Consider the following 14,663-nt stretch of genomic DNA (forward strand, 5'->3'; position numbering starts at 1 on the left):
TCCGGGCTTCAGCAAGTTTAACTCTTCTTGTCACGCTGGTCATGAATTGAATTATAGTTCTGGAGTATCTAATTGACGAACTGGGATCACGTGCCAACGTTTTGGCCACAGGAATAGCAGAACACCAGGATCAATGGGCTATTTGGGGGCCATCAACTAGGGAAGGGTGTGTTTAAACAAAATGAAGTGTGAAAGGCACTCATCTCACAATTTCACTAGAATGAAATCAGTTCCTAAAATGTCTTTTACTAATATCATTTCATGACAGAGACTTGGTGTCACACCATCTGAGTTCAAATCCTGGCTGTGCTATGAGCAGCTGATCATGGATTTTCTTTGTTACAAAACATTGACAATATTTCTACTGCACATGTGTTAAGTGAGATGAAAAACGGAACAGCCACTTCCCACAGTGCCTGGTACATAATAGGTCCTCAACAACTGTCTAAATATTCTCTTTTTATTATGAACAATACTGATCTAATTCACTGAATAAATGTAAGTGTAGTTACTTAACTTTATGTAAAATAATATCAAATGATGTGTGCCATGTTCTTAAGATGTAAGTACTTCTTCATCTGCATTATGCACACATGCCTGTTATAAACAGCTGACATACCCTCTCAAGAACAGCACACATGGTTGCTGGAATCAAGACTAAGTGTAGTTCCAGCCCCATCACTTACTATGGCAAGTTACTTACTTGGTAAGTTGTCTAACTTCTACGTATCCACTTTTCTCATCTGCAACCTCCTAGAGTTTATGTGGATATCAACATTTTATGACATTAGCTTTAAAGTCTTCAGCCCAGTGCCTGATCCATGCCAATTAATACGCATTAGATGCTTTAAATATCACAATCATGAATGCACTATATATGTAATCTAAACAGCAATACTGATGAATGTCTAAAAGGGAAAAGCATTGGGACAATCAGCAGTCCTATCGCAAGACTATTTTTAATTACAGCATTTTAAAAATAGCTGCTACAATTATTCTGAAGCTGACAGTGATCTGAATCTGAAGACACGCTGTGAAGTGCTATGCTAATCAAGAGAGCTCTCAATCGAGGGAGAGAACACATCAGGCTGACAACAAGCCTGAATTAAGATCCCGCAGTATGAAGCCTTACATCTTGAGATGACTGTTGCTGTTATTTGCAGGAGTTTAGAACAGGAATGGAAGGCACTTCCACTTGCTAGTGAATAAACTGAGGTATTTGCTGAGGAAGATACAGAATTTCCAGACCACTTGTCTCCTGGGAGAATCTGCTCCCTGTGACCATTAACTGTTACTTCTGCATACTCTACTTCCTAACCGAAAAAGAAGCCATCATATCTGTGTCCAGATGTGTATAGAGCAGCCCAGTAAGTCCAATACCTTGAAGGTCCTAGTTATTATATCAGCTAGAAAGGATATTACAGTAGTATTTCTTTTTTTCAGTGGTCCACAATAATAATTTTCTGCCTAAGTTAAAGTTCCTTTTTTCCCATTTACTCATGCCTTCACCCTCATATTTTCTTTAATTGTCTCTGTCAAATGTCCCTAATCCATCATCCACAGTACAACCCGAGGAAGCATCAAGATCATATTATCATTTCTCCATGAGTTGCCACATCAAATGCCAGAAAATATGCCTAGGTTGCTTCAGTCTGCCTTTCCTTGACTGACAGCACCTACGTGTGTAATCACCCATAAAAGCTACATCCCACGGTGCTGCTCACCAGGCTCTACAATCATGTCTCCTTGACTTTGCTAGTTTCATTTCTTAACCACATTTCAAGTGCCTTATCTTTTATAAGTCCTTTTCTCCAGCCCCATAATTTGAACTTTATTCTTTATTATCACCATTGTTTACGATCACACAATATTTTGCATTCAATAAGTGGGTCCCGAATGATGTTGCAAGAGTTCCTTCATGGCTCTGAATTCACTCAATGCTCAGAACGAGTCATGGAATAAGTAGGACAAATACTGCAACCCACATTGGGAAGCGTAGAGTGGCGGGGGGGGGGCGGTAAGGGAACACATATAATGCAAATAAAAAGCACTACAACTGGTACTTTTGATTCCAGATATTTCCTGAATATGGTTGAAAGAAGGTAGAATGGACTAGATATAACAACTTCCAAATACACAAGGTATTTCACTTTGTGTATTTTTGCCATTTATAAATACTCTTTCCTTGATGCCTGATAGCAACTCAAGTATTTTATATGCATTCATTCATTTATTCATTAAAAAACCAGACACCGAATACCTGCCACAGTGTTTTCATAGCTTTTCACTAAAATTCAAAAGCAATGGTGAATAAAATCAAGACAGTGGCACCAGACTCTGTTGGTGGTCACCGTATTCTCCACTGGCATGCACTCAGAGAAAGGAAGACAAGCCAGGTGCATTTAAGAAGGTCCCTGAGGAAGCAGGACAAAAAGTTGATTTTATTAATCTTCATTCTTGAGCACGTATTTTCATTATTTTGGAATTAAAAATGAGAGGGACACACAGAGCAGCTGTGTGTCTAAAAAATGCTGTCCCACCCAGCTAGCTGCAAGCTCAAGCAGCCACTTTCCCAGGCCACATCAGAACAAAGAGACCAAAGCATGGCTGCTTGACTTGGGTGTTTGATAGACGTGGTCTCGAGAGTGAAAGAAATGAGCCTGTCACTTCAAGAAGGACAATCGATGGCATTTGTGGCCAGTGACAAAATTAGAGCTTTCATGGGAAAATTAAAATATCAGAAAATGTGTATATGGTACCATGAACTTGAGAGTTTCCCAACACGCAAAAAGACTTTTCGGATGAAATCAGTGTTCATAATTAACAAATGGGATATTTTTGAAATTGTACTATGAAACATTTCATCATTTGGAAGATCTTTATAAGTCAGTGATCCTTTACTGTTTCGTGTGTAAAGTGGGGAGGTTATTACAATACCACAAATCTGTTTTGTTGCTAAATACGATGATATATAGAAATGCTTACCAGAAACATGGTCCTCAGTAAATGTATCCTCTCCTGTTACACTGCAAGATGTTTAGATCCCAGGGTCATTTTACTGAGAAGAAGAACCAGGTTGTAAGATGATGGTCCAGGAGAAGGAAGATGAGAAAAAGAAGTGACAGAAAACGTTAAGATGATGTGCTTTATACCATTACGGGTCCCAGATCCTCGGCGAGCCCAGACAGGACCCTGGCCATGTAGGCATAGGCACTGTTGCCTCTCACAGATTTCCCTTCCTTTATTATGGATTCCCAGTTTTACCACAATACATACTTCAGATGTCCTTTAAGCACTCTCCTTTTTAGTAATTTAATCTGTTAGTATATGTAAAGTCTATAATATTGACAGTTCTCTCTTTCAATGCTGTTTTACCAACAATTTTATTGTTTGTCGAAATTCTGAAGTCTTAATTGACTTTGGTCACAGCATACAAAACCAACTGATGAAATCAATAGCTATCATTTGTCAGGATAGATTATTGAACGCATAACCAGACACATATGATCTCAACCTACAGTTGGTCATTTTTAATACTCTTTTGTTATTCTTCCACAAGGATAATAAGATAACAGCTTTACCTTCATCATATGGTAAAGTTAGGATGTTCCAAGTAGAAGGTTATAAAATGAGTTAACTGCAGAAACACCTTATTATGTAATAGATGTAAAATTAACAGAGATAAATTAATACCCATTACTCAAGTTTTTAAAATATTGTAAAATATTTTTAAATTATAAAATTAATATGTAGTTATAGAAAAACATTTAGAAAACGTAGTATTTTAAATATGACATTGAACATGAAATATGGTTTTATTAAATTGACTTTTTCTACCTAATGTACTGATGGATAAATTATAAAGAATGGAAACTTGGATAGTCACTGTACCAAAGCAGAATGTGGTCAGTCCTATGCCATATAAAACATGTGAATTCAGTCCGCTGATCTGTCCATCTCATCAATGTTTACGATATTGGACTATGCCTGTATAATAAAAATATATATTTATATGAATCTACATGACCCTGATACGTTACTCACTTCTTTGAATCCGACATTGTTCCTCTATAAAAACAGACAGTAGTTTTAGTCTTAAAGATATTTGTGCACATGTGTTGACTAAAAGACTAAGCAATAAATTTTGTGCCTGATACAAAACAATCTCAATAAATATTAACTTCCCTTTAGCTCCACTAGTTCCAACAAATTAATGGGAAGTTTATTGTATATGCATGCATTGACCATGATTATTATGACGTTTAAAGTGTACTTTTGTTTGGCTAGTTTATATCTACTGATCCAAGGGTTAGAGCCAGTGTAGTTTTGGGCTACATAGCTTGTGTAGTGTGTAGAGTGTGTGTGAGTGTACGTGTGTATGTGTGTGTAGCAGGTGTATAAACCCAAATCTACGTGAACACAGTCAACTAATTCCCTATGTCTTTACTGAAACAACCAGGCAACTGTGTGTCTTCTTTCATGCTGCTGCTCAGTCATGTGTTTACTCATTTCTTCCCAAGATTACAGTTTGCACGACAGTGCCGATGGGAAATCGCCCTTCTCCTGTGTTTTTGCTGGAAGGCAAGTGTAGTAGACAGAGCCAGAACTCCACTGGGGACTGCAGATGTTTTGAGAGCACAAGTAGATTTTCACAACTTCCAAGTACTGGACGGTCCTTGCTAAACATCTCTTTATGAGTAATGATTGAAAATTTTCAATGGGAATAATTTTCCAGTTGAAAGAATAAAAACGAAAACAATCATAACAAGAAACAATAAAAATCCTTTTTACGTCCGAAGATTTTGTTAGTTAGTGGTCTTATCACTGGGGTGTTTCGGCAGTGGGTTAGCTAGCTGGGGAAACTTTAATCTCTGCAGGCCACGTAGCCTCTCCGTACCTCACTAAGGGATATTAACACCTGTCTCTCGAGATCTGTCATTACTTGATCTGTCATTACTTCTTGTGTTCATTGGAAAGAAAAACATTTCCATTTGCAGTTATCACACTCACATCTGCAGGTTCCTCTCTTTCCTGTGAGTCCTGCTAAGCGGCAAGTCTCAGAGAAGTATCTTTCTTAACATAAGGAGAATTTGTAAGGCACAGATAACCTCTTTCATAACAAAATATTCAAGCAACCGAAGGAGGGCGACCTGAGTGAGGGTCTCCAGGGCAGCCATGGGGAGGAACTCGGACACCTCAGTACCACACAGACTGCCCCTAGAGGATGATAAAGTTCCAGACCTGCAGCCAGCGTGTGGCAAGTGCGCAGGGATGGGTGGTCCAGGGAGGAAAATGTTGTCTGTGATAATACTGGTTCCTGTATCACTGGTGGGATAGGCCAGGCAGGAACCGGTAGATGGGTCTTCTGTGTGCAGCTCCTGCTCAGCTCCCACGGAGGCGTGTCTGTGGAATCGTGCTCAGCTGGGGATGTGGGTCCAGCCACAGAATGCCACTTCCATCACAGCTCCCTTAGTTTGTGAGTCGTGGGCTTGGGTGTCCAACAAAGGATGCTTCAGAGAGTCTTACTGCAACAGGGTTCCCTGCGTCTGATGACATCACCCTCAGCCAGCCTGAAGGATGGAGTGGTGGCAGGGGCAGACAAAAGATTTGAGCTCCAGCAGGAGCCTCAAATTGGGTGGCTTTTTCAAGGCTTTAAAAAGAATAGCATCAAAACAATAAGCAGGGGGTAGGGTGACACTTTTAGGGAACAGTACAATTTTTAAAATAAATAACTGTGAGAATGCTGTCTCTTAGTTTTTCTTGGCTGCTGATATTAGGGTAGGAAGTAAACAGAAATGGAGAGCGACACCTTCTTGCTGTGAATATAGAAATTCCAAACAAGATTTAAGTGGGAAAAACTCTACGCCCAGAGAGATGAGTTTCTCGCCCTTGATGTGTCTGTTAAAATGCCGCCTGGAAACCATTAGCAGGCTTCCAGAACCGCTTGCTGCTGTGTGATTGTGATTTCATATTCAAGTCACAGAAGACTTATAATTGAATAACAAGAGCCGTTGCTCTCTTGGAAGCAAATTATTAGACATCTACATACAAAGGTGATAAGCCATATCGTGAGGTTCCCTTTTGTTTACTATCAATAAATTCCCCCTCCAAATCAGTTATCATTCTTAAGAATCCACATGTATGTTCAGAAAGGGAAGAGCTAAATTCCAAACTGTTAGCTGGAAGACCAAGGTTAAGTATATTTTATTCTGTGGCACACAGTAAACTTGTGTGATGGGAAAATAAAGAACCAGATAAAAACTCAAAAGGGGGAGGGAGAATGAGTGTTGATCTGCCTGTATGTCTCAGGAAATTCTTAAAAAGAAAGAGAATAATGTAAATTTTCTGTTTTCTCCCTTTTGTATCCTAAAATTCTTTTCTATGAAAAAAAAAAAAACCCAACAAGTAAAAAGCTTAGAATATCTGTTTCTTTAAAAATATACGTGTTCACAGAAGAATTTTTCCTTTTGTAACATCAACAAATTCATTAGTTGTCCTGGACCTTATATATTTCCCCACTACATTATAACCATGAACACGAACTCATTAAAAAAGTCCTTGAGCCCAATCGCATTATAGACGTCCCCTCCCTGCTTTGTTTCTTTTCATTGTTAACACAGTGAACTCTGTTTGACCTAAAATTTGACTAGAACAGAATTATATTTCTAGGAGTTAAGAGTCCTCAGATAACCACTTGAGAATTCATTTTGCTGTTAAATTTGGATAATAATGGATTTATGTTATTAGAAAGAAGAAAGTAACTGACTAAACTAAGAGGTAAGAGTTCCGGGCCATGTTTAATGTTAAATTGGTTCCAGATACAAAGTGTAGCTTTCCCTGGAGGCCTTGATGGGTGGAGACAAGCAGAGAGACTTCATGTTATAAACATGTTCTTGGCGTCTGTCATGAAAGTGTAGCTTCACCCCACAATTTGCTAACATTTATGCTTAGAATAGTAAATCACTCTTCCCAACAAGTTGAGCTTGGCAGAAATTCTATTAAAAAGTTAGGTCAGAGAACCCTGCTCAGGAACACAAACAGAAGGAGATACACAGTCTCCCTCTGAAAGGATACAAATTACCCCCCAGCCACTGGCTACATCCTATATCCTTGATCACCATTTCAGCAACGTTTCAGGAAAATAAATGTGTGAGCTCTATTGGAGAGTAGATGGTGAAGTGTCAGCATCTGCTGTCTAGATTATTAACAATATCTTATAATGTCCCTAGCAGATATGATTGTACACTTTGAGGGATGTGTCAACATACACAAGGTAGAGAATAGAGACTTTCTTCTACCAAGAACCACTGACCAATTTGACAAAAAAATCAGCTGAGTTCCAAAAACTAGTAATGGAATGAACAAAAGCTGTTGACTAATTATGTAGAGAGGATAAAATACACAACAACAAAAACCAACAGATTATTAAAGAGTCAACTGTGTAAAGACAGAAGGGAAGATAGCTCTGAACTGTATTTATAATATCCTATTAAGACTAATCAAGGAGAAACAGAGCAGGGAGGGAGGCTTCTTAGGAGGAGGATATCCAGAAGGCTAATGGCGGGCATGAGGAAAACCAAGGAAGAAAGAAGAAAGGAGGTGAGGGCTGTCCAGCAGACATCAGCACCCCACCCAACCCAGGCTGCCACACACACCCTCCAGAACATCTGAGTCATGACCACCATAATAGGAGCCTGAGAACAAACTAGGGTGAGCCTGCCTGCATCCTGCATATATTAAATAGAACAAAACAAAAACTAAACAAATCAAATCAAATCTTACTATGCCCTGAAAGCCTCAGACTAAGAAATGCCAGGGGATTCTCCTGATTCTCCCGATGGCCCTGAGCCCTCCCAGGATTAGGATGAGGTCTGTGGATAGCAACAGCCTTAAAGGACATGCCACAGCTCTCAAATAATTGCACTCTTTCATTATTTTGTCATTTGCTTGATGTGTTAAGATAACTACTTATTATGGCTTATTTTTCAGTCTCAAATCGTGGAGGGTATTAACATGGTTTTTCCAGTGAAAACTATTTTTCCATGGTTTTCGGCTATATTTGCTAAATCTTTTTTCAACATCTTTTAACAGTTTTCTGGTCATTTTTAATGGGATTCACTTGCCAGTTCCCATCTCATATGTGATTCTGATCTCACTCCGTTGTCATCCTCCCCACCTTTCCCCTAACAGAGGGGAGATGTGAGCTCCAGGGCTTTGGGCAGAGGGGCTTATGCTCTGCTTGTCACTCTTCCAACCACCTTGACACCAGGCAGTGCAGGGGAGGAAGGATGTGCTGGTCTGCCAAGACTTTCAAAAAAGAGCACCACACACTGGTAGGGGCAGGGGCTCAACGGCAGGCATTTATTGTCTCAGATCTGCAAGCCAGAAGGAAGACATAAGGGTTTCAGCAGGACTGGTTTCTTCTGAGGCCGCTCTCCTCAGCTTGTAGATGGCTATCTTCTCCCTGGGTCCTCACATGGTCTTCCCTCTGTGTATATCTTTGTGTCTAAATTTCCTCTTTGGATTAGTTCACCACCATATTGGATTAGGGTCCACCCAAATGGCCTCACTTTAATTTGATTATCTCTGTGAAGACTTGTAGGGGACGACTTTCCCTCTACCCTCCTAGGTTCCACTACTGGGTCTACAAAATAAACTGACGACAGGAGAAAAGATATACAAATGTATACTTTTTTTTTTTTTTTTTTTTTGTGGTATGCGGGCCTCTCACTGTTGTGGCCTCTCTCCTTGCGGAGCACACGCTCCGGACGCGCAGGCTCAGCGGCCATGGCTCACGGGCCCAGCCGCTCCGGGGCATGTGGGTTCCTCCCGGACGGGGGCACAAACCCGTGTCCCCGGCATCAGCAGGCGGACCCCCAACCACTGCGCCACCAGGGAAGCCCAAATGTATACATTTTTAGTATCATGTGCACGGGTGCCATAGGAAAAACAAACAAACAAACAAGTAAATACCCAAAAGGGTATACCCTATCTCCATACACAGTGACATTTTGAGGTCCTGGGGGTTACGATTTCAACATGAATTTTAGGGTGTCACTAACTATTCAGCCCATAACAGGGGTCATGAGATATGTGCCCCGCAACCCCAATTCCTTTTTTATAACATTTTAAATTGTAGTAAGAACACATCATGAGATCCAGCCTCCTAGGAAGTTTTAAGTGTATAGTCCAGTATTGCGGACCCTGGGGACCATGCTGTCCAGCAGGTCTCTGCAGTCTTTTCATCTTGCTTAACTGAAACTTTACACCTGTTGACTAATAACACTCCATTCCCCCTCCCCAGCCCCTGTGCACCACTATTCCGGTCTGGGATTTGAAATTTGACTATTTTAGATACCTTTTACAAGTGTCGTCCTTCTGTGTCCAGCTCAACTCAATGTCCTCATGTGGATTCACCCACGTTGTCCCATGGTGCAGAATTCCCTTCACTGTAAAGGTTGACTAGTATTCTGTTGCATGGATATATGGCACTTTCTTTACCATTCCTCTGCCCAGCAATCGTGTTGAGACTGGGAATGGGTTTGTTCAGACAAGGAAGGGCAAGTGTCTCTTGATTTCGCTGATGGCTGTGGTGCTTGTTGTCCCTGCTCCAACACTTATGGGCCGCAGGGCCTTGTGTGAATCTGCTGCCGGGCCCTGTGACCAGCCCCCTTGCATAGTTCCCGGAGGCTGCCTCTGGCATGTCCTCTGGCACAGCCCACAGCTGCTCAGAGCCTGTAGACACGAACACCTCAGGGCCTCTTGGTGCGATGCCAGCGAGGTGAGGTAAGCCTGGTTCTGGGGGTGTCCTGGGCAGTCAGCAAGCCCAGGAGTCCCTGCCAGGGTCACGGTGGGTGCACGGCTGCTGCTCTGCCACCTCCCTTTCTCACATGCAGAGGCAGGTGGGCCAGGCTGCTGGCTATTGGTTCTCCAGAAAGAGGATGAGCTGCTCACATTTTCTCTGGAAGAATCTAGAAGCCCCTCTCCCTTGCTTTGGGGATGCAAAAGAGGTACTCCCTTCACCCTAATGCTTTTGGCAAAAGACGTACGACAAGGATTCCCTCTCCCTTCTCTATTCTTTTATAAATGGGTTCTGGAAGTGGGAACTTGAGGGGATGGTTGAGAAGAGAAAGACTAGTTCCTTCTCAAGAGAGGTTTGTGGCCTCATTTATGGAGAACTCTCTTTATATAATATTGGGTTCTTAATGCCCCTCGGTGCCCCAGCTTTGGGTCCCAGCCATCAGTTCTGGAGGAGCAAGAAAGTCCCACTCAGTACTGTATTACAAAGAGTTTTGGAATTATCTAGAGGGCTTCCTCAAGTTTATCCTGGCACTGCCAACGCACACGGCAGGCTTCTGGGTTCTCAACAAAGACACTGTATTCTCTTATTAAAATGAAAGTGATATGATAGAGGGAGCTGGGAACAAACAACACACTCAGGCATCTGAATTCTTTTTCAAATTAACCTTTCCTTTGGGGACCAGAATGGCAGTTGCAATGACAGTGACAACCAGAAGAAAGCATGGGACAATGTGACATGCAAAGAACAGAGAAGTTCTTTTTTGCCTAGAAAATATGGTCAGAAATCTTTTTAAGATAGTGGAGGCATGTAGGTTCTTACACTTGAGTAAAATTTCTCCATTCCTTAAAAATTCCCCGTTCCTCTCTAACAAAAAAAAAAAAAAAAATGGTCATGAAGAACCTAGGGGCAAGACGGGAATAAAGACACAGACCTACTAGAGAATGGACTTGAGGATACAGGGAGGGGGAAGGGTAAGCTGGGACGAAGTGAGACATGGACATATATACACTACCAAACGTAAAATAGATAGCTAGTGGGAAGCAGCCGCAGAGCACAGGGAGATCAGCTCGGTGCTTTGTGACCATCTAGAGGGGTGGGATAGGGAGGGTGGGAGGGAAGGAGACGCAAGAGGGAAGAGATATGGGAACATATGTATATGTATAACTGATTCACTTTGTTATAAAGCAGAAACTAACACACCATTGTAAAGCAATTATACTCCAATAAAGATGTTAAAATTAAATTAAATTAAATTAAATTAAATTTTTAAAAAAGAGAAAAAAAAATTCCCTGTTCCTCAAACATAGCCTCTTAACTTTGATCTGGACACTACTGGTAAGAAATATATACTGATTATTTTTGAAACTCAAACTTTAGTTTCCTCATCTACTAATAAGATGTTTTGACATAGTCTAAAATTACTTTTAATAATATGATTATTTTTTTCTAGTTTTAAATGTAATAATTCAGGTTCATTATAAAAGATGACAAAGCTTTCACACTTGCTGTATTCGGTATTGTTGAATAGTTTTCAAAATGATTGTATAATCTATCCCCAAACTAGAACTTCTTAATATGTATTAGAATAAGTGAGGCACCAAAACGTACTCCAGCTTAAAAACTAAACCATATTTGACCATGTACTTCTTTTCCTGTGAAATAAATTTTAACAATAAAAAATATTATAAATATCTTATTAATGTCACTTTTAACATTTTGGTAACATGAAAGCAGTTTAAGAAAACACTGCCATGAACTGTATTCTATCAAGAAGATAGTTCATATTTGTTAAGCTAGATGGGCCAGTGTTTGCTGAGCACATTTCATTTACATGGTTTTTAAGAGTAATTGTCATCTAAGGCTTGAGGTGTTTTTCTTGAGGTAAATATACAAATATCTGTTAAAGAACATATTTTACATAGTATATCTCTAATTTTTTCAGGCTGAAACTATTGTTTAAAACATTGGATAATGTAAAAGGAAAAGTCTGTTCTTCCAAAGGTCAGCTGCCTCCCATGGCAGGAGACAGAGGGTTGACCTGTCACACAGATAACAGCTTTTTCTGTAACATCTATTTCTATGGTGACTGATTCTATTGTAGGGAGAGTTATGAAACGGATTCAAATAACCCTCTATACAGACATATTCCTTCTTTAAAAGAGTTACTTAACAGTTTAACCCTGAAAAATTCACTGATGCATCAAAAAATATCTATAATTATAATGCTAAAATCGACCATAGGTATTTTATACATATGTAGTATATAAACTAGATTATCACAATTATAAGAATTTATGAAAATAACATACTGAAAATTGTCCATATGAAGTAATTAAGCTTTTTAAAATAAAAATGTGGCTGAATGATGAGTTGATATATGTAAATATATGCTATCTGTTCATCAATTGCTTTGCTATTGTATTTTAAGATGTAGTATTTGTTTCCAGTGTCTACAGTACGATGAGTGCTCAGTGTCTCGTGTCCATGGATTTATTAGAACGTAGGGCTGCATGTTGACCAAGTGTTCACAATAACCCATAACCCATTTGCCTTGACCAAACCCTAGCCCGGCTTCTCTCCTCCCAACAGGGCCTTGCATTTCTGCCTAGCACGCTAGTTTGACCAGGTTCTAAGGGGTAGAAAACTTCCCCTTGACTGCTGATCCTGAGAATCCAGAACCTGCTGACCACAGACAGAAAGGTTTCCTATGAAATCACCCCAATCACGTTGTCTGCTGGTCCCCACCACCATGGGCCCCTGCCCCGCAAAGTCCTGTAACCCTGGTCCCCTTCTTAGAACAGAAATCCGATCCCTGTTGGATTTTGTGATGCTTGCAGAACCTGAGGTTGATGTGTTTTCCCTATTGCAATAGTCTTTTCTAATAAAGTCTCTCCACATTTAAGTCTGGATTTATTTTCATTTGACAATGGCGCACACACACACACACTTTTAATTGCTAGTATGAACATATTTAACACCTGTTTATTAAGTGATTTGTATGTGTCCTGTGTTGTGTTAGAGGAAGTATGATAAAATATTATCACCAAGTAATTTACAAAATATACCCCTGGGATAATAGTAATAGTAATACAAGAAGTATATGATTACGAGAAACTAAGTAACAGAGCAATGCACGAGGCTGTTGTCGGTGTGTCCATGTGAGGTTGCTTCCCCACCCCCTTCCTTCTCTCCCTCTCTCTCTCCCTCTCTCTCCCTCCCTCCCTCTCTCTCTCTCCCCTCTCTCCCTTTCTCTCTCTCCCTCCCTCTCTCTCCCTCTCTCTCTCTCCATCTCGCTCTCTCGCTCTCTTCCTCTCTCCCCTCTCCCTCTTTCTCCCTCTCTCTCTCTCCCTCCCTCTCTCCCTCCCTCTCTCTCTCTCTCCCTCTCTCTCTCTCCTCTCTCTCTCTCCCACCCCCCTCCCTCTCCCTCTCTCTCTCCCTCTCTCCCTCTCTCCACTCTCTCTCTCTCCCTCTCTCTGATTTTGGCAGTTTCTTTTTCTTGTTTTGGAGCTGTTGTTTTTAGTGTTTTTTGTTTGCTTGTTTGTTTTTGTGTGTGTGCCACATCACAGCTGGAGTAAATTCCTCCCTCTATTTTTCCCCAAGATGGGAGGGTCTATTTATTATTGGTCTCTTGAGGGTGCTTATGGATCCAAATGGGAAGTTCAAGCACTGTGATTCTAGCATCACTTGGGGAGCTTTTGTAAAATTGTCACACCCTATACCAATTAAATCAGAAATGGTGGGGGCCAGTATGCTGTACAAGCTGCCCAGGCTGTCATGGAGTGTGGCCAGGGTGAGACACACTGGTGTGTATCTGGGGGGTGATCTACAGATCCCCAGCCAGGGAAACAAAGGGACCCACTCTCTCGTTCACTTCTGCTTCTGGCTTCAAAGCAGTTGTGACTACACTATGGGATCAAAGGGATTATGAGCTCCTGGGGCTGTGACTGCCAGCCAGCTCGCTGCTCCATAGACCCTGAAAGGCTTTGAAGTCCACTGTGAATTCCTGTGGCCCTGGGGGAAGGGTCCAGGAGGGAAATCAAGGCCAGAGTCTGCCAGAAAGAGCTGCTTTCCATCTACCTACACAGTGAGTCTGCAGTGGGAAGACCACTGTCTCCACTTCCATGATCTCGGCTCCATCAGAGCTGCTCCTCGTGAAAAATGAACACTCAGTGTCTCCATGAAAGTTACAAATGACAGTTTTCAGCCATTTATTAATATGTCATTAAAAGTTTATCTGAGGTAGTGTGAAAATTTTGTAAGTGTTTGATAACCTAGAAAATAGGGAAAGATGAATTTATTGCCCACCAAAATTCTCCCATAGACACCTGGACTCTGCAGAACATAGTCCAATTCAAATATCCACTAACAACCGAAGAAAAATGCAGATTCTGTCTTCTAATGCCCCACTGTATCAAAACATAACTATGTATGGTACATCCAATAGAGAGAAAGGGCATAGGGATTCTGCAGCTTTGGGACCGAATGCGATGACTGACTACAGGCACTCTGTTCCTTTTCCATGAGCCTTTCTAGGAATGCACGATCCCATAGTTTGACTTTACTGTATTTTCATGCCATAATATGGCTGATTCTAAATAATAACATGTCAGAACTACTAGGTAAGAGGGGGATAGATAACACTGCATTCTGCAATAGGGAAAAACCCCATAAGCAAATCTGCTGATTGGGCTGATGCTTGTATTTGTGTATCTTATGGAGTTTGATCACCAGGTCACTCCCCAGCAATAATTAACTATCTGCATAATAACATACCAGCAGCTAAAACTAGCTTATCAGAGTTTGGAAATAATTTACTAAGTTATTTTCGATTAGAAATAAAAGTAATGACACAGTTTAAAAA

The sequence above is a fragment of the Mesoplodon densirostris genome, chromosome 4 (genome assembly GCF_025265405.1).
Source record: "Mesoplodon densirostris isolate mMesDen1 chromosome 4, mMesDen1 primary haplotype, whole genome shotgun sequence".
NCBI classification, from domain to species: domain Eukaryota; kingdom Metazoa; phylum Chordata; class Mammalia; order Artiodactyla; family Ziphiidae; genus Mesoplodon; species Mesoplodon densirostris.